Source organism: Lissotriton helveticus, chromosome 6, assembly GCF_964261635.1.
Source record: "Lissotriton helveticus chromosome 6, aLisHel1.1, whole genome shotgun sequence".
Taxonomy (NCBI): domain Eukaryota; kingdom Metazoa; phylum Chordata; class Amphibia; order Caudata; family Salamandridae; genus Lissotriton; species Lissotriton helveticus.
The window spans coordinates 1,046,191,746-1,046,211,259 of record NC_136067.1 but is presented as its reverse complement, the minus strand read 5'-3'; the positions used below and the strand labels follow the sequence as shown (position 1 = coordinate 1,046,211,259).

The following is a 19,514-nucleotide window of genomic DNA, read 5'->3' as shown; positions in this document are numbered from 1 at the left end:
GTTCCTCTTCTTCTTCTTCTTGTTGAATTATAACTTGAGCAGGTGGTCCACTCTTCCTTGGATGTGGTGGAGGTGGTGGGGAAGCACCAGCTGAAGCTACTAAAGAAGCCATTGCTCAGTGATCACAAAGGGTCTTTCTCTCACAATGATGAAAGTCAGAGTGAGGAAAGAAGGAGGGATTTTCATCATTTGGGAAAAACAAGAGTTCTCAACCAATCAAAAGTGTTCATTTTAGATTATATGACCTAGTCTTACATCATTAGGAAACCAAAAGTGAAATGAACCAATGAAAAGTGTTATTACCAAGTCACATGACTTGCTGTGTTTACGTTAAGCGCTTTGCAGGGCCTCCCGGTTTGCTTCCAGAAACCTGCGCTTTGCGACTCGCTTCGCGTACCAGTTCGCTAACGTAGTACGTCATATGACGTATCACGCGACAACGTGAAACGTCATGCGGACGGGAGGCGTCACGATGTTGTTTTGTAACGCGGCACTTGCGGTAAAGAAACGTTTACCGGCTCGCGGTCTATTTCGCGGCATCAAGGTCAGCTAACGGGAAGCTTCCCGATTTGCGAAGCGGGAACGAAGAAAAAAAAATATTTAAAAAAAAAATTATTCATAAACATATAAAATATATTTTTGGATTTAAAGAAGAATACATTTTACAGCTACAGATATTAGCTGTTAAAAAACCAATGAAATTCACAGAAAAAACCATAGGTTATGGACCATATATAGTTAGGAATTAGCATTTACAAAACCTTGAAAATTCACTGAAAAAACCATAGGTTATAGACCATATATAGTTAGGAATTAGCATTTACAAAACCTTGAAAATTCACTGAAAAAACCATAGGTTATAGACCATATATAGTTAGGAATTAGCATTTAAAAAACCTTATTTTACTCACACAAAACCATTGAAATTCCATATATAGTTAGTTGCACTAACTATATATCGTGCACCCGCAATCCACTGCTGATCATGTCACATATTACATCATTCATGACATGGTCAGTGACATCACTGATGACATCACTGATGACATCTCAAATGACATCACTGATGACATCACTGATGACATCTCATTTGACATCATTCTTGTGCTAATACGATAAACCTCTTCAGACTCTAATATAACCTTAGATACACTCAGTGTATACAGACACTCACACACTGCCACTCATCCATGGAGTTACTCACACACCCAGTCAGTCATGCAAAGAAACAATCTCACCTCCATTTCTTCAACTATACAGTTAAACACACCTTACTTATTGAAACATATACTAACACATATTTACTCTCTTATACAATCCCTGATACAAGTTCACAATGATCGATACAACCACTCACTCATTCAGTGGCTCTCATGCACAGTTATTTATATATGCCAACTCTCACATGTACTGTGTTTTACATATGTACTTACTATGACATGTAGCATTGAGATATCCATTCACTCATCAATACACTCATGCACACAGTCAACTGCCCATGTAGCTGTTTCCACATGCACTCTTGAACTCATACACCTAGTGAATAAACTGCTCACACATCTATGCATAGAGTCTCACACCTTCCAGCCACCCCCACACAAACTCAATCTCCCATAGAAATACTTGGGCAACCAATTAATAACACATATAGCCTCTCGTATAGCTAATGATCAACACATGCAGCAGTTTACAGAACAACAGACATAATGATGCACAAATTAAGACAGTTTAGTCACTAACCCATGCATTCAGTGAGACACATTTAATCACTCACTCATACAGTCAGTCATGCACCTACTAAATCCTTCATCCAGACACTTATACATCCACTCAAGACATATTTTAACTTTACAGAAAAATACAGTCACTGGATGTTGTCATCAGTGATGTCATTTGAGATGTCATCAGTGATGTCATCAGTGATGTCACTGACCATGTCATGAATGATGTAATATGTGACATGATCAGCAGTGGATTGCGGGTGCACGATATATAGTTAGTGCAACTAACTATATATGGAATTTCAATGGTTTTGTGTGAGTAAAATAAGGTTTTTTAAATGCTAATTCCTAACTATATATGGTCTATAACCTATGGTTTTTTCAGTGAATATATATATATATATATATATATATATATATATATATATATATATATATATATATGATTTACATATTTGGGTCACATTACTACTAAAACTCTTTTTTATACTTTTTACATGGAGTTTCTTATATGTATTCCATATATATGTTAGAGAGGAAGCAAGCTGGCACAACCGCACTTTTCTAGCCGGTAACGCATTCACACCGGTACAAAAGGGGTGGTGATGGGCGGAGCATCTGAACCAATCAAACACTCACACCCAGTCAACAGATCTGGGTTTAATCCATCACCGTTCTTTAGCCCACTCTGCCACCCCAGTTCAGACATGGCCATATGCAATTCAGTCTGACCCTGTGCCTCATGGGAACAGTCCAGCCTGAACTGCCAAGCCATGCCTTCCCTGGACCGGATTCAAGCTTGTGGATGAGAAATTTCCCTTGGAAACTCATATCAATAAAACAGCAGCTACATGCTTTGGTACACTAAGGAAACTCAGGAAAATTGTTTCTTTATTGCCTTAGCCAAGAAAAAATCCTAGTAGTTCAATGCACAATTTTTAGAAGATTAGATTACTGAAATGCTCTTCTTCTGGGAGCCCCAGACTGCTGGCTTGATTAGGAGATTGTATAGGGTTCTAACAATAGCAACAAAATTGGCATAGAACAAATCAAGATATGACTCTTTCTCAGCCACTCTGAGAGAGCTACACTGGCTTCCAGTGTAAGAGAGGATTGTCTTTAAATGAATGTGTGTAGTGTATAAGGCATTAACCCCTTACCTGCCTATGACGAGCCCAGCTCGTCATGAGGCACAGTGGAGCTGTGCTCATGACGAGCTGGGCTCGTCATAAAGGCCGCGGCACTCCCACGGGCAATTGATTCTCCACCTGTGCGGGAGAATTAATTAGTGGGTGGGGTTGTGACGAGCTGGACTCGTCGCAAGCCCCTTGGCGCTGCACCCCCCTCCCCCGCGCCATGGTGGAATTAAAGGAAATTGGACCAGTGCTGCTGTACAGGAAACTCAGCTACTAAAGGACATGGAGAAACAGTCTGCTACGGCTAATCTGGTCTGTATACAAAAAATCATGAAAGGTAGGGTGGGTTGAAGGACTTTCTAGATTAAGTTGGCCCAGCTGTGGAAAAAGCTTTTAGCCCCCATCAGAAACTTAAAAACATGGCTCTTTATATTGAAGGATTAGCCCGATCTGATATAATATTGGATTTTGGCTGCAGATGTAGGACTGTACTGTGTGTGAAGGGCTAGGTAAAGATGCTATAGCACCAAGGTATCTGTAGGGTGAACGTTGCACTCTATCAATGTTTGTTATTATTATTATCTTTATTAATCTTTACCTTTCAGTTAGTGTTACTATTTTAAAGTAATGTTTTTTAAACTGTGGTTTAAATATTTTTAATATTTTTTAAGGAATTTATATGTTCTTTAAAAAGTTTGTTGTACACTGCTGGGTAGGTATAGTTAGGGCCACATTTTCTTAGGAAGTGTTTATAGTGATCCATTAAAAGCGCTGAGAAAAGGGGGGTGGGGTGGGTCCCCAAACTCATTTATCCTGTGCAATTTTCCATAGGAAAAACAAACACTGCTACATCCATAATGGTGAACAGAATGACTCCAAATTTCGCAGAAAGCTAGCTTATGGCCCAGGAGGCGTGCTTTTTGTGATTTGGTGTAAATCCTTTCAGATTTTGTGGATCCATGGAGCTGACAGATAGAGGTAAGATCTGATTGGCTCCCCCACCATCAACATAGATGTGGTGGCAGCCATTATAGGACTCAAAACTCATTTAAAAAACATAATTTTTTTAAATCGGTTCAATATATCTGTCTAAAATCTGCAGATCTGCGGTATTGTATAAAAATTGATGAATGGGGAAATAGTGTTTTGGGACCCCCCTTATCAGGCCCCCTGCTTCCCAAATCACCCCAGCCTCTTTCCACATACCACCTAAACTAGTTTTGAACATTTTGTGAACATTCGTCAAATGGCTTCAAAGATTTTAGTAAAACAAAATTACACACATATATATATATATATATATATATATATATATATATATATATATATATATATATATATATATAACAGTTTTCAGCCCAAGGATTGCAACGCTGGTGCTCAATTCTATGGGGCGGTGCACTATCTTTCCGGCAGAGCCACGCAGGTATTCATAAAACGATTTTTGCCTCAGCCACGGCTTCATTAGTAATTAGCCCCCAGGTGGGTCAGGTCCTGGTTGCAGTTTTTATAGTAATGCAGGGGGTGCCAATGCAGCACCCCTGTGCTTCGGGGACCACCACCCTCTGGGGCAATTATTGTAGTAACCACCTCTCTAGGGCAATAAATAATAAATAGAAATTCAGGGAGACCCACTCTCGCCCTGTAGGCCCAGTTGCCACCATCTCCCCAGGGCTCAAATCATATATATGCAGGGGGTACATTGCGGACCTCTGGCTCCAGGGACCACCTCCGTATAAATTATATTTGTTAATTAAAAGAAAAGGCCTGTGCCCCGGGGAAGTCCCTGTGGCTGAAAGTGGCCCAGTGAAAGGGGGCCACGCAGGACCCTCCCATTAAAAAATGGAGAAAACAAGCCTACAGTAATTCACCGGAGGCCACGCCCCCTTCGCAACCACTCTGTAAACGCGCCTCCTGGCGTTGTGGTAGTTGGGGGATGATGTCCCCTGGGATGCTCTCTGACACTGGGATTGCTGAGAGGATGTGGAGGCCACACCCCTTTTCTCCACCACTCTGCACACACACCTCCTGACATGCTCCTGGTTGGGGAATGAATTCCAATTTACTCCTGAGGGCCACAGGTCTAAAGTGGAATTCTCTGCCCAACTAGTAGTCCTTCAGGAAGCAAGGGAACATCATCCCCCCACCAGCAGTGTGCCGAGAGATGAATTTGCAGAGTGGTGGAGAACAGGGGTGTGGCCTCCGACCACCACTCAGAAAGACCACTGTGTAGGGCTTACTGGAGGGAACAGGAGGTCTCGTTGGCCCCTATGGACCCTCAGCAGCCAGGGGACTTCACCCCTCAATCAGCAGCACACTAGGAGGTGCATTTACAGAGAAGGTGAGAAAGGGGGCGTGGCCTCTTGTGAGTTGCTAGCTTTTTAAAATATTTTCGTTTCTTTTTAAGGGAAGGGAGGCTATGCAGCCATTCTTCCCTGGGCAGATTTCTGCCCCGGGTACCGCATTCCCCGAGGTCGGGCCTTTCTTTTCTTTCTTTAATTGTTTTTCAAATTAAGGGAAGCAGGCTGCATGGCCCTCCTTCTGGCCCCAGAGACCCCATCCCTGGAGCCTTCCCTTTGTTTATTTTTTTCATTTAAAATCAGGAGGATGCCCATGTGGCCCCGCTGTTGGGTCACATGGGCACCCTCATTGGCCCTGGGTCCCTTTCCCCCTGGCCGGGCTACAGTACTGGGTGCCCTGATCCCACCCAGGACACCCATTTTATTCATGTTGGGGACCGGGGTGAAGCCTAAAGGCCCCTGGGGACCCTGTTGGCTCCCTGTCTCCTGCGGGAGGCGGCTTTGCTTCTGGACAGAGGGAACCGCTGAATATGCAGCTCCTTCTGTCCGAAAGCAATTCTGCTCTGCTTTGAGTAAGCAAGAGTATTTTACATGCTCTCACTTATTCAAATCAGCTATGGCTTTGCAGGAGCAGTGCCAAGCCTTAGCAAACTACAATGTCCCAGGGGTGGGCACCCCGGGACATTGTTGAAGCCATCCCTGAGGGGGTGGCGGTCCCCAGGGCCATCTAGGGATCCAGGAGGGGGCCACATGGCCCACTCCTTTTAAAAAAGTGCTCCATGGAGGTGTGGCAGTCCCTGGGACTGCGGGGGTTTGCAACCCACCCACATAAATGATATATAAACCCCAGGGATGTGGGGAGGTCTGCGCACCCCCACATTCTTTGAATAAAGCCCAGGGAGGTGGTGTCCATGGGCCTGGGGGGTCCGCATGGCCCCCATCGATAAAGTTAAAGCAATGGGGAGGTGGTGGCCCCAGGGGCTGAGGGGGTCCACACAGCCCACCCACATTATTGCCTGTAAAGCCCCAGGGAGGTGGTATTCCCTGGGGCTGGGAGGGGGTCCAAGAGGCCCCCTCCAGTAATTAAATAAACAAGCCCCATGGAAGTGATGGTCCCTCGGGCACAGGGATTCCGTGCAGGCATGTCTGCATAAATCAGAACAATAACCCCAGTGGTAGTCCCTGGAGTTTAATTAACCCCTAGGAGGGGGGCCCTTGTGCTCCCTCCTTTATTTTTAATAGGCCCCCAGGATGTGTCCCACATGTGGGCTTTATATAAAAATGCACGGCAGCCCGCTTGTCTTTTTTAAAATTTTGCTATGGATTTGCGCATCTACCCACAAATTTGTGGTGAAATAAAAAAATGATTTTAAATCCCAGCTGGGTCCCATATCTGGCAGGGTCAGGGTATTCCTAACCTGCCCCCTTTTCTTTTTTCAAACATTTTTTGTGGGACTCGTCTTCAAGCCGAGTCCCAGGATAGCTGCCAACACTTCCTGGTTGAAGTATTAGCAGCCACTCAAATTTTAGTACGATCCACCAGTCCACTACAAGGACTCGCATCCCCAGATATTGACAAAAAGCACGCTTTCTGGACCAACCTCTAGCTTTCTGCCAAATTTGGTGTAAATACGTTCAGCAGTTTGGGCTGTAGTCATGTTCAAAAAATGAAAAATCCCCATAGATATAACATGAAGAAAATGCGTTTTGGGACCCCCCTTTTTTTTGGCTCCTGCTTGACTTATCACCCCAAAACTTTCAACACTAAGCAGCTAAACCAAGAAGTGGAAGTTTTATTGAAATATCAAGCAGTGACAAAGTTATTGGCAAAACAAAAAATGCTTTTCAAATGGAAACTTTGTTCCTAACTATAACTACCTACTGTCGTTATAGTTAAGTGAATATGTCAGTGACAAGGTAACATTTTAAACTCAAAAACTACTGAAATTCACGGTATATTGATTATAACTCATGCCCTAAAGAAACTTTAGCTCACGCCTCTGCCATGCACAGTGTTGCTATCAATTATGTCATTTCAGTTCTCATTTGGAATGTTATTGATGCACTCATTGAACATTTTGTGAGTGATGTATTATGTGAAGGTTTAAGCGATTTGTTTGTCAATTTTGCAGGTAATGCAAGGGATCCTCCCAGGATTTGCTGTCATGTCCACAAAATAAATCTGGTATTGGCTCTAGGGGGTCAGGGTCCCTCAGTTATAAAACGGGTGATGCAACATCTTTGCTGATGTTGTGACAGCCAATCAGATCTTATCTTTTAATATGGCAGGTTCTCGGATCTCTATGCTTTGAAATGTACATAAATTGTGAACCTTATTTCGCAAAACTCTACTGAATGGATTTACACCCAGTCGCAAAAAGCATTTTTTCTCGATCAAGATTTAGCTTTCTACCAAATTTGATGTGATTACATTTAGTTGCATTTTCAGTTTCGCTGTTCAATTTTCCTATGGAAAATTACATGTGGAAAAAAAAATTTGGAACTCTGCTTTTTCTTGGCTCCTACTTGGCTGATCATTCCAAACATTCCAGGAACAGGTGGATGAATTTTCTTTTTGTAAAGTTTTGTGAAGATTCATCAATCTGTGCCATAGTTATTAGCAAATCAAATAATCAATTTTCTATGGCAACATGGTCCTAACTATAAGTATTATACATTAAAATACCAGAATTACATAAAAAGAGCAATGAACAGGAACAATTTGCACAACATCACATGCTTGGATTCCAGCTGAACGCAGAAATATAGGTGAAAATGAGTTGTGTTTTTTTTCCTCAGGAAACAATTCTCCATCTCCTGTGTTGCTGGCCAGATGTTATCGCAGTAAAACCTTTGCTAGTAATTAAGTATGGGTGAATTTTGCGGAAAATCACAAAAAAGTCCGGAATTCGCGTATTTTCCCGCGAACTCGCGGATTTTTTTGCGATTTCCATCTACTCAACTGGAGTACTTTCTACTGGCTAATCAGTAAGTGCTACCTCATTGGGTAAATGATAGTACTTTTCCTACACTGCAGCTGCGTAGGGCCAGAAGATTTGTCTCCACTGACAATGTGTGCCTGTAACTTTGCCACAGCGCCAAAAGGCGCCGAGGTCTCTTGAGTGAGCTGTCCATCATAGTTGGGAAAGGGCGGGAAGACATTTGATACCGCTAGTGTGTGGTGCGGGGCTTCTATGCGTGTCAACATGCCTCTTGTGTATAAAGCGTCAGAGAGCGAGCAGGGCAGCAGGTGAGGAGAAAGAAGCCTCTTGGTCACAGGAACTACACGGGGATTGCGCTTGAGAATCTCAGGGATGCAAAGATCTCCCTCGGGTATTACAGCTATTTTTCAACTGCAGATATGGGGTTAAAGCACACTTGCCCAGCCTCGACCGTGCTCACTAATGTTTTGGGCTGATTAAAACGTTTGAATTTGAGCTTCAACTTGGGCACCTGCTATATCTGTAAGGGCTTCCTGTTGAGGTTTAATTTTTGTGACAGGGGCCTCGTGCCAGAATGAATCCTGCCCTGCATAGTTATCCACGAAGATGCCACCGTTTTGTGCAATACCTATACTCAACTGGAGTACTTTCTACTGGCTAATCAGTAAGTGCTACCTCATTGGGTAAATGTAAAGTGCTTTTCCGACACTGCAGCTGCGTAAAGGGGCAGAAGATTTGTCTCTCCTGACCATGTGTGCCTGTAACTCTGCCACCACGCCAAAAGGCGCCAAGGTCCCTTGAGTGAGCTGTCCATCATAGTTGTGAAAGGGCGGGAAGACGTTTGATACCGCTACTGTGTGGTGTGGCGCTTCTATGCATGTCAACATGCCTCTTGTGTATAAAGGGTCAGAGAGCAAGCAGGGCAGCAGGTGAGGAGAAAGCAGCCTGCTGGTCACAGGAACTACAAGGGCATTGCGCTTGAGAATCTCAGGGATGCAAAGACCTCCCTCGGGTATTACAGCTATTTTTCGACAGCAGATATGGGGTTAAAGCACACTTGCCCAGCCTCGACCGTGCTCACTAATGTTTTGGGCTGATTAAAACGTTACTGAATTTGAGCTTCAACTCGGGCACCTGCATTATTTATATCTGTAAGTGCTTCCTATTGAGGTTTAATTTTTGGCCCACAGGAAGCACTTACAGAGTTAAGGCAGGTGCCCGAGTTGAAGCTAACTTTGTAACCATTTTAAAATGGCGCCAGCAAGCTGCCAGAGTTGCTTACTTGCAAGTTGCAACTCTGGCAGCTTGCCGGCGCCATTCTAAAATGGTTACAAAGTTAGCTTTCTTCAACTCGAGCACCTGCCTTAACTGAAATCCGCCCGCAAGCAGTTTTGCGGATTTTTCGGCAATTTCGCGAGATTCGCGGATCGTGAAATTGCAGAAAATCCACAAATTCCGCGAGCCGAACGGATTTTCCGCCCATAGTTACTAGTAAAACAGTTTTTTTAACGAGTGTGAGTTAAACATGTAAGGATGCTCTGGGCTACTGTTTGAACATGAAGGACATCATTGATTTATCTAGTTTCCCAAAGTTCTTAAAGCTTATTTTTGCAAGATTAAATGTGAATGTGGGATTTTATTGCTTTTTAACATTAATGAAACCGTATTTATGTGTCCTTTCAATCATTATGTTCTCGAATATGCATTATTTTTTTTATTAATTGAACAATAACATTTACTACGTGTACTCTATATATTTTTGTCAATAACACTCATTAATTAAAACAAATTATTTATTTTACATTATTATTTTATATTTACTATTTTAAATAGATTACATGGAATGGTATATGTACGAATATTTTGATACGCATACTGTTTATTGATGATATTCTGTTCAACAATATTTTTCACTTGCTATTTTGGTAGTTCACATACAAATTATGTACATTTGATATTTTTGTAGACAATGTTTGGCACAATATTGTTGTTTGAATATATTCTGTCATACAACCATTGTCACTTAACATTTTCAAGCATCCTGCCACTCATTTATTCCTTGCTTGGTGGACAATTCACTACCTCTTTGTAGTATCCCTACGCTCCAAATCTCCTGGATGTCCTTCCATGCTATTTGTTGTCATATAAGTTTAAAAAGTTATGGTGTTCTTTACATGTTTACCCTCATCCAAGCAATTAATTTTTAGTACAGATGCTCCTTATTCCTTGATCTCACCCTAACTCCTGTTCACCGTCACCTCTGTCTGACTGTATGTGTCAAGTCACCTGTAGTGGCAGCTCTTCTTTCATTTGGGTAACACATTAAATACTAAAGATTCCCCCCTTGGCCCCTTTCACATTGGTAGCAACATGTTGGGTCCTTCCACAATCTTATATTTCATAATGTACCTTGCTTGTACCAGGTCTGCCAAGTTTTTTAGTTTGCATGTTTGTGATATTGCCACATCGGAGATGCGCTCATGATTGACATTTTCACATGTTATACTTTGATGACACTTAATAACTTGCAGTTACACCTTCCTAAATATTTTTCTATGCATCTGAAATGCGTCTTTGACGGCTATCCAGCTCGGTTCCAGAACCTCCAAACCCCTAAATGTCCCACACAACTACCACTTCAATACTTCACCCTTTAGAACGACAACACATCCTGGAAACTCCAAACTTTGGGTGAGGTGGGCTCACTGACATAATGTGACATTCTTCAACATAGGGCACCTCATCCCACTTCAGTAAGATGGTACTATCAGGAAGGACCGACCTCAGGTTGGGCTGTCTTACCTAGGTGGGATGAGGTGGCCTAGATGAAGCATGTCACATTACGTGACTGAGACCACCTCATGCAATTCTTGGAATTGCCATGATTCACAGTAGGAAAGTTGTAGTGGCAGGCATATTTAATCTTCGAGTAGGCATTTAAAAGTCTTTAAATGCTCCAGTTCAGGTTACCATGTCGTATTTGTGTTTTGATGTTGTACTAGAGGGAGACGTGTAAGCCTAGCTCAGACTCTTTTTCTCTTTTGGTGTAAAAGAGAGCAAATATTTTACACCATTGCCCTACATTCCTCTGAAAGCTCTCCTCACAACGCACAAAGACATTTGCCATCAACAATTACCAGGGCACAAATGTAAATACAGTCACAGTTGAACAGAGAAAAAGTAGAAAGGTTAGGCATAACATCATTGTTTACACTGGCCAGCGAACACAAAATAACAAACTCCCTCCCTCAGAAACAGGACTTCAGGAAGTTCTGTCAACTTAACAACTTGTAGATGGACCTTCCCATAGCTATGTCAGTGGCCTCACCAAGTTTAACTGTTAACCCAAGGACAGGCTGGCAACTGCACTTCAGCAGTGCTCCAATAAATCAAAAGTAAGGAGAGGCTGTCCTGTAGCCCACTGGCAAAGAGATATACAGTCTAATAAACTTCTAAATCTCAGCACTCCCACAGATGTTGTGAATATAGGTGCTGAAGAGGTTTGGCATGAGCAGATACAGCTCACTTACCCCTGTGCTGGAGATGCCCCATATCTTTGCTTCTGCTCCTTAGTCGGACAGATTCTTTGGCTCTCTTAATACTTGACAGGACGCACAGTGGTGTCACGACTGACTCTGGTGGCCGACCTATCATCCGAGAGTCCGGAGCGGTGTCAACACCCTGGAGCAGTCTGCCGTCCTGATCACCTACGTGGGTCCCCTTTGATGAGATTCCTACTTATCGAGGATGCACTGACTATTGACGGTGTAATTAAAAAGGAAGGGTGAATGCACTTTAATATTTTGATGTGTATTAATTTCCTTCCTCCTTGTTTTTGGAGTAGTTAATAGTTGTTTTAGGTCCAGAAGAAATGCCATGATCAATCGTGTCAACTTAAGGCATGAGACCTGTCGACCACCGCTTACAGTTAAATACTTGAAGAGACTATTATCATCTTTTTTCCAAGTATTAACTATCTTTTATTCATGACATGGAACCCACTAATTAAAGTTAGTTCAGTGGGGTCACCAAAGTGATTTTTAACCCACCCTTTTTCACACTCACCTCAACACCTTAATACACAACACACACCCACTTTATGTCAACGACCAAGACTACGGTCTATAAAGATCTTCAGCAAAGAGCCACCCTGCAGGGCCCATTTGGCATTGCAGCGCTAGCTCATCAAGGAGCTGCCCTATGATGAAGCATGACACCTCTTGGGATGTGTGAGGGCTCTTGCTCCTTATAGGAGCTATTCCTCCTTCTCTTGCTTCGTTTCACCTTTAGGAACATCATACCTCTTGATTTACTGTGTACACTTTAGCCTAGTTTCCCTTTTGATTTATCAAAATGTATACCCTCTCATCTGGCCCTTTAGATTTCGCCATTCATCCACCAACCCTAAATCCTGGAGCATATTCCTAAGGGCCTGTCTAGCCCGGGGTGCTTGAACACAGCCTCTCCAGGTTGAACCATCCAGAATGGGGTCTAATAGCGTATTTGAATCACCTCCCAAAAGCCATGGGGCAATGTCTTAAATTCCATTTAAAATTTGCTATATAATGGAGATTATCCAAGTTTGGACCATAAAATCCTACACACACAAACTCCAAACCAGCACATCTCATACCAGCCAGGGCCCACCTGCCAGAGCTATCAGTTTTTGAAAATGTAACCTCAACCCCAGTGCCCTTCCTTACCAAAATCACCACCTCCTTACAACCCTCTTCTTCATCCGAAACCACATAACTCTCCACCCATCTGCACCTGGAAAGGAGATCTCTACTCTCACTTGCAGCCAAAGGGGTGTCCTGCAAAATAATGATGTGGGCGAGACATCAATGTACACATCACCAGTCTCTCCCTACCTCGGTTCCTAAGACCATTAACATTCCAAGTTAAAAGACATATATTCCAGCCAACGCCCATCATCATCAACCAGGTTCAAGTTCCTCTTGCAGTGGACTATTTAGGGGTGACGAATGCAAAAACAACAGTTGATGGGCAGAATGCAGAACAATGTCATACATTCACCACAGTACAGAGATCTGGGCCTAAATCCATCATTTTTTTGCTCATCATGCCATTCCAGTTTGAACCCAGCCATATGCAAATCAGTCTTACTCTTGACCCTGTGCCCCATGGGAACAGTCCATCCAGAACTGCCAAGCCAGGTCCTCCCTGGACTGGAAACAATTATCCTAAGACTGGTTTTCCGGCTTTCAGCCCTCATCAGCCAGGATAGCTTGATTCCAGTGGCATGGAGAGCACAGAACTCACGTCTGAGCATACCCGTCCCCCTCGGGGTGACAAATGCAAAAACAACAGTTTTTTTATTTGTTTACATTTTTTTATTGAGAGTTTGATTTTCCATGGTACAGCATTATGCATTTGCAAGTTAGACGTTATGTCAGGTGCCCACAAGCAGTTAGATGATTGTGAGGAGGAGACCGGAATAGACGAGAACTGTACCTTGCGCTGCCCTAAAGTCGGACTGCAACAACCACGCTCCTTTGCTGTGTCTCCTCAGGCATTCGGACGTGGTGAAGGTGGTAACCCGGAAGAGGAGGAGGAACAACCCGGACTCAGTACGGCAGGACGAATGGGAGACCTCTACAAAGAGGCGAGGGCGGAGAAAGCGGTCGTCCACGCCGAAGACGGAGTAAGGAGTTCAGAGACGGAGATGGAGAAAGAAGACGCGGGACCCGTAGAAGAGGCAGGAGCCCTTGAAGACGGTGCGGACCCGGTTCAGGAAGACGCGGGACCCGAGGAGACCCAGCCCACCCCAGAACAGGACGTCGACGAAGACAGCTTGTGTGAGGACTGGTGGTGTCCGGTGGATGCTGGAGAGCGTCCGTGACTCTGGGAAGAGTTACGGCGGGGTCGGTGGGTGACATCGCCTCTAGGGGACTGTAGCGGGTAGCGGGTGGGAAAGATACGGGGAGGGATTGTTTATTTAATGGTGTTGGCGCGCATTGTGTATCTGGTGACATACTCGGACCACGACTTGCAACATAGGCTGGTTAAACGTACGGCGCTTTGTTGACATATTTTGTTCCTTCATAACCTACAAACTGTAAGCACTGTGAGCACTCTTATCGTTTTGCCCTAGGCACTGTGAGCACTCTTATCGTTTTGCCCTAGGCACTGTGAGCACTCTTATCGGTGAGCACTCCTAACTTTCTATCTTAGGCACTATAAACTTCTGCCCATATCCCTTACTATCAAAACCTAAACCCATCACAGAATATTGCCTATTGATTGCGTACTCTGTCACTTTCCTACTGGCCATGTGCACTAAAGGTGTGGTGAAGGGAAATACTCCTCTCTAGGATATTATTGTCCTTCTCACGGTCCCTTCATTTATTCCTCCCTTCTCTTATGAGCCACCAGGGAGACCAACCACGTCCTGAAGACAAGGCGAAGACCACACAAGACCTTTCATCACCAGACACTTCCCCGGAGACATCAGAAGAAGAAGAAAAGTTTGAAGAATCTTTACAAACTCCTGTCATATCGTCACTTGTTTTCAATAAACCTACTTCCATTAAACCACCACTACCGCCTCCACGCCTGTTTATCAAACCCGCCCTCTTACAATGATATTAATACATTATGTAACCTTCATCCCATTATACATCACACATGACAAGCAAGAAACATCACATTGTGCCTAGGTATTCCTCTTCTAACAATCTAGTGTGGGATGTAGTGGGCTGGCTGACGCCGGTTGCATGAATGAGTGGGTTTGCGCAATGGTGCGGGTTGATGTGTAGGCCCCCTACTCCATTCTGGTGTCCCTCATTGCTTAATACCCATGTGTGTGCTCCCAATGTGTAGGCACCTACTCTTCGGTGCCAAAGGGTGAACATGATACTGTGAATCGTGGGTGGGTGTGGGAGGGGGTTAAGAGGAATCCTGGGAGCTTCAAAAAAAGCTATGGTGTGATAGGTATTTGCTATGTGGTAGGTATCAGTATGATGCAAAAACAACAGTTGATGGACAGAATGCAGAACAATGTCATACATTCAACCCAGTACAGAGATCTAGGGCTCCTGGAGATAAAAACAGCTCTTTGGTAATATAGAGAAAATTTTTTAAAGCTTTTATCCCATTGCTCCCTACCCTGTGCCCATTCCCCATCCCACCTCAGCTCCCCATGCTGGGTAACCCTCCAATTGCTTGTAGGCATACAAATGCTCTATGAACTTCCCCGGGAGATGCTAACAAACGGCACTCATAACTACTTAGCCACAATGGGCCTTCCTAGTCACCCCCAACTACACTTACCTGGTATTCACAGACTTCTAATAAATTCAGCTAATTTTTTAATGGTGTTAATAGTCCAGCCCGAACTGCCAAGCAAGGTCCTCCCTGGACTGGAAAAAAGCATCCTAGGACCGGTTTCTGGCTTTCAGCCCTCATCAGCCAGGATAGCTTGATTCCAGTGGCATGGAAAGCAGAGGACTCACGTCTGAGCATACCCGTCCCACTCGGGGTGACGAATGCAAAAACAACAGTTGATGGACAAAATGCAGAACAATGTCATACATTTACCCCAGTACAGAGATCTGGGCCTACATCCATCGTTTTTTTTGCTCACCTTACCATTCCAGATTGAACCCAGCCATATGCAAATCAGTCTTGACCCTGTGCCCCATGGGAACAGTCCAGCCCGAACTTTAAAGCCAGGTCCTCCCTGGACTGGAAACAAGAATCCTAGGACCGGTTTCGGGCTTTCAGCCCTCATCAGCCAGGTTGGCTTGATTCCAGTGGCATGGAGAGCACGGAATTAATGTCTGAGCATACCCATCCCACTCGGTGTGACAAATGCAAAAACAACAGTTGATGAACAGAATGCAGAACAATGTCATACATTCACCCCAGTACAAAGATCTGGGCCTAAATCCATCGTTTTTTGCTCACCATGCCATTCCAGTTTGAACCCACCCATTTGCAAATCAATCTTGACCCTGTGCCCCATGGGAACAGTCTAGCCCAAACTGCCAAGCCAGGTCCTCCCTGGACTGGAAACAAGCATCCTAGGACCGTTTTTGGGTTTTCAGCCCTCATCAGCCAGGATAGCTTGATTCCAGTGGCATGGAGAGCACAGAACTCACATCTGAGCATACCCGTCCCACTCGGGGTGATAAATGCAAAAACAAACGTTGATGGACAGCATGCAGAACAATGTTATACATTCACCCCAGTACAGAGTCCTGGGCCTAAATCCATTGTTTTTTTGCTCACCATGCCATTCCAGTTTGAACGCAGCCATATGCAAATCAGTCTTGACACTGTGCCCCATGGGAACAGTTCAGCCCCTAACTGACAAGCCAGGTCCTCCCTGGACTGGAAACAAGCATCCTAGGACCGGTTTGGGGCTTTCAGCCCTCATTAGCCAGGATAGCTTGATTCCAGTGGCATGGAGAGCACGGGACTCACGTCTGAGCATACCCGTCCCACTCGGGGTGACAAATGCAAAAACTACAGTTGATGGACAAAATGCAGAACAATGTCATACATTCACCCCAGTACAGAGATCTGGGCCTAAATCTATTGATTTTTTACTCACCATGCCATTCCAGTTTAAACCCAGTCATATGCAAATCAGTCTTGACACTGTGCCCCATGGGAACAGTCCAGCCCCTAACTGACAAGCCAGGTCCTCCCTGGACTGGAAACAAGCATCCTAGGACAGGTTTTGGGCTTTCAGACCTCATCAGCCAGGATAGCTTGATTCCAGTGGCATGGAGAGCATGGGACTCACGTCTGAGCATACCCGTCCCACTCGGGGTGACAAAAGCAAAAGCAACAGTTGATGGATAGAATGCAGAACAATGTCATACATTCACCGCAGTACAGAGATCTGGGCCTAAATCTATCGTTTTTTTGCACACCATGCCATTCCAGTTTGAACCCAGCCATATGCAAATCAGCCTTGACCCTGTGCCCCATGGGAACAGTCCATCCAGAACTGCCAAGCCAGGTCCTCCCTGGACTGGAAACAAGCATCCTAGGACCGGTTTCGGGCTTTCAGCCCCCATCAGCCAGGATGGCTTGATTCCAGTGGCATGGAGAGCACGGAATTAACGTCTGAGCATACACATCCCACTCGGTGTGACAAATGCAAAAACAACAGTTGATGAACAGAATGCAGAACAATGTCATACATTCACCCCAGTACAAAGATCTGGGCCTAAATCCATCGTTTTTTTGCTCACCATGCCATTCCAGTTTGAACCCACCCATTTGCAAATCAATCTTGACCCTGTGCCCCATGGGAACAGTCTAGCCCAAACTGCCAAGCCAGGTCCTCCCTGGACTGGAAACAAGCATCCTAGGACCGGTTTTGGGCTTTCAGCCCTCATCAGCCAGGATAGCTTGATTCCAGTGGCATGGAGAGCACAGAACTCACATCTGAGCATACCCGTCCCACTCGGGGTGATGAATGCAAAAACAACCGTTGATGGACAGCATGCAGAACAATGTTATACATTTACCCCAGTACAGAGTCCTGGGCCAAAATCCATTGTTTTTTTGCTCACCATGCCATTCCAGTTTGAACCCAGCCATATGCAAATCAGTCTTGACACTGTGCCCCATGGGAACAGTCCAGCCCCTAACTGACAAGCCAGGTCCTCCCTGGACTGGAAACAAGCATCCTAGGACCGGTTTTGGGCTTTCAGCCCTCATCAGCCAGGATAGCTTGATTCCAGTGGCATGGAGAGCACGGGACTCACGTCTGAGCATACCCGTCCCACTCGGGGCGACAAATGCAAAAACAACAGTTGATGGACAGAATGCAGAACAATGTCACACATTCACCCCAGTACAGAGATCTGGGCCTAAATCTATTGATTTTTTACTCACCATGCCATTCCAGTTTAAACCCAGCCATATGCAAATCAGCCTTGACCCTGTGCCCCATGGGAACAGTCCATCCAGAACTGCCAAGCCAGGTCCTTCCTGGACTGGAAACAAGCATCCTAAGACCGGTTTCGGGCCATCAGCCCTCATCAGCCAGGATCGCTTGATTCCAGTGGCATGGAGAGCACAGAACTCACGTCTGAGCATACCCGTCCCACTCGGGGTGGCAAATGCAAAAACAACCGTTTTTTATTTGTTTATTTTTTTTATTGAGAGTTTGATTTTCCATTGTACAGCATTATGCATTTGCAAGTTAGAGGTTACGTCAGGTGCCCACAGGCAGTTAGATGATATTAATACATTATGTAACATCCATCCCATTATACATCACACATGACAAGCAAGAAACATCTCATTGTGCCTAGGTATTACTCTTCTAACAATCTAGTGTGGGATGTAGTGGGCTGGATGACGCCGGTTGCCTTAATGAGTGGGTTGATGTGTAGGCCCCCCACTTCATTCTGGTGTCCCTCATTGCTTAATGCCCATGTGTGTGCTCCCAATGTGTAGGCACCTACTCTTCGGTGCCAAAGGGTGAACATGAAACTGTGAACTGTGTGTGGGGGTGGGAGGGGGTTAAGAGGAATCCTGGGAGCTTACAAAAAAAAGCTATGATGTGATAGGTATTTGCTATGTGGTAGGTATCAGTATGATGCAAAAACAACAGTTGATGAACAGAATGCAGATCAATGTCATGCATTCACCCCAGTACAGAGTTCTAGGGCTCCTGAAGAGAAAAACAGCTCCTTGGTAATATAGAGGACATTTTTTTAAAGCTTTTTTCCTATTGCTCCCCACCCTGTGTCCATTCCCCCACCCACCCCAGCTCCCCATCCTGGGTAACCCTCCAAATGCTTGTAGGCATACAAATGCTCTATGAACTTCCCCGGGAGATGCTAACAAACGGCACTCTAACTACTTAGCCACAATGGGCCTTCCTAGTCACCTCCAACTCCGCTTACCTGGTATTCACAGACTTCTATTAAATTCAGCTCTTTTATTTATGGTGTTAATCAAGGAGTCCACTTCTTCCACAGCACGATAATGAAACATCTGATTGTTCCACAATATCTAAAGCATTGCTAGAAATTTTTGTTGTACTTTTGCCCCCAATTTTTGCAAGTCCTCAATTCTCCTACCTAGTTCTCATTGCCACTGGTTTGTTGCTTTGCGCACAACTGATCTATTTGTAAGGGAAAATCCTATGATCATGCAGGAGTCACCTCTTAAGCCCACTCTCAAGATTGCCTCCTTTACTGCGTATGAAAGAAAATTAGCCAAGATCTTTCGTGTTTGATTCATTGAGGATGCCTCATAAAAAGGATCTCTGTGTGCTCCCTGTATCCCCTGACCTAGATTGATTCCTGGTCATTCTTTAAAGACTTTATCCTGCAACAAAGAGATTATAAAGAACTTTATATCAGCTACTTACTCAGTCTTGGGCACATTCAGAAATCTAAGATTGTTCCTCTGTGAGTGGTT

General features: G+C 44.4%; 1 long non-coding RNA gene across 1 annotated transcript in view; it reads left to right on the top strand.

Moving 5' to 3' along the window:
• Positions 1-14,653, top strand: part of LOC144761638 (uncharacterized) — a 47,764-nt gene extending 33,111 nt beyond the window's left edge. The window contains exons 2-3 of the long non-coding RNA XR_013595829.1: positions 13,633-13,988; positions 14,496-14,653. This is a non-coding gene — a long non-coding RNA (uncharacterized LOC144761638). The remainder of the gene's footprint in view (positions 1-13,632; positions 13,989-14,495) is intronic.
• Positions 14,654-19,514: the final 4,861 nt, after the last annotated feature.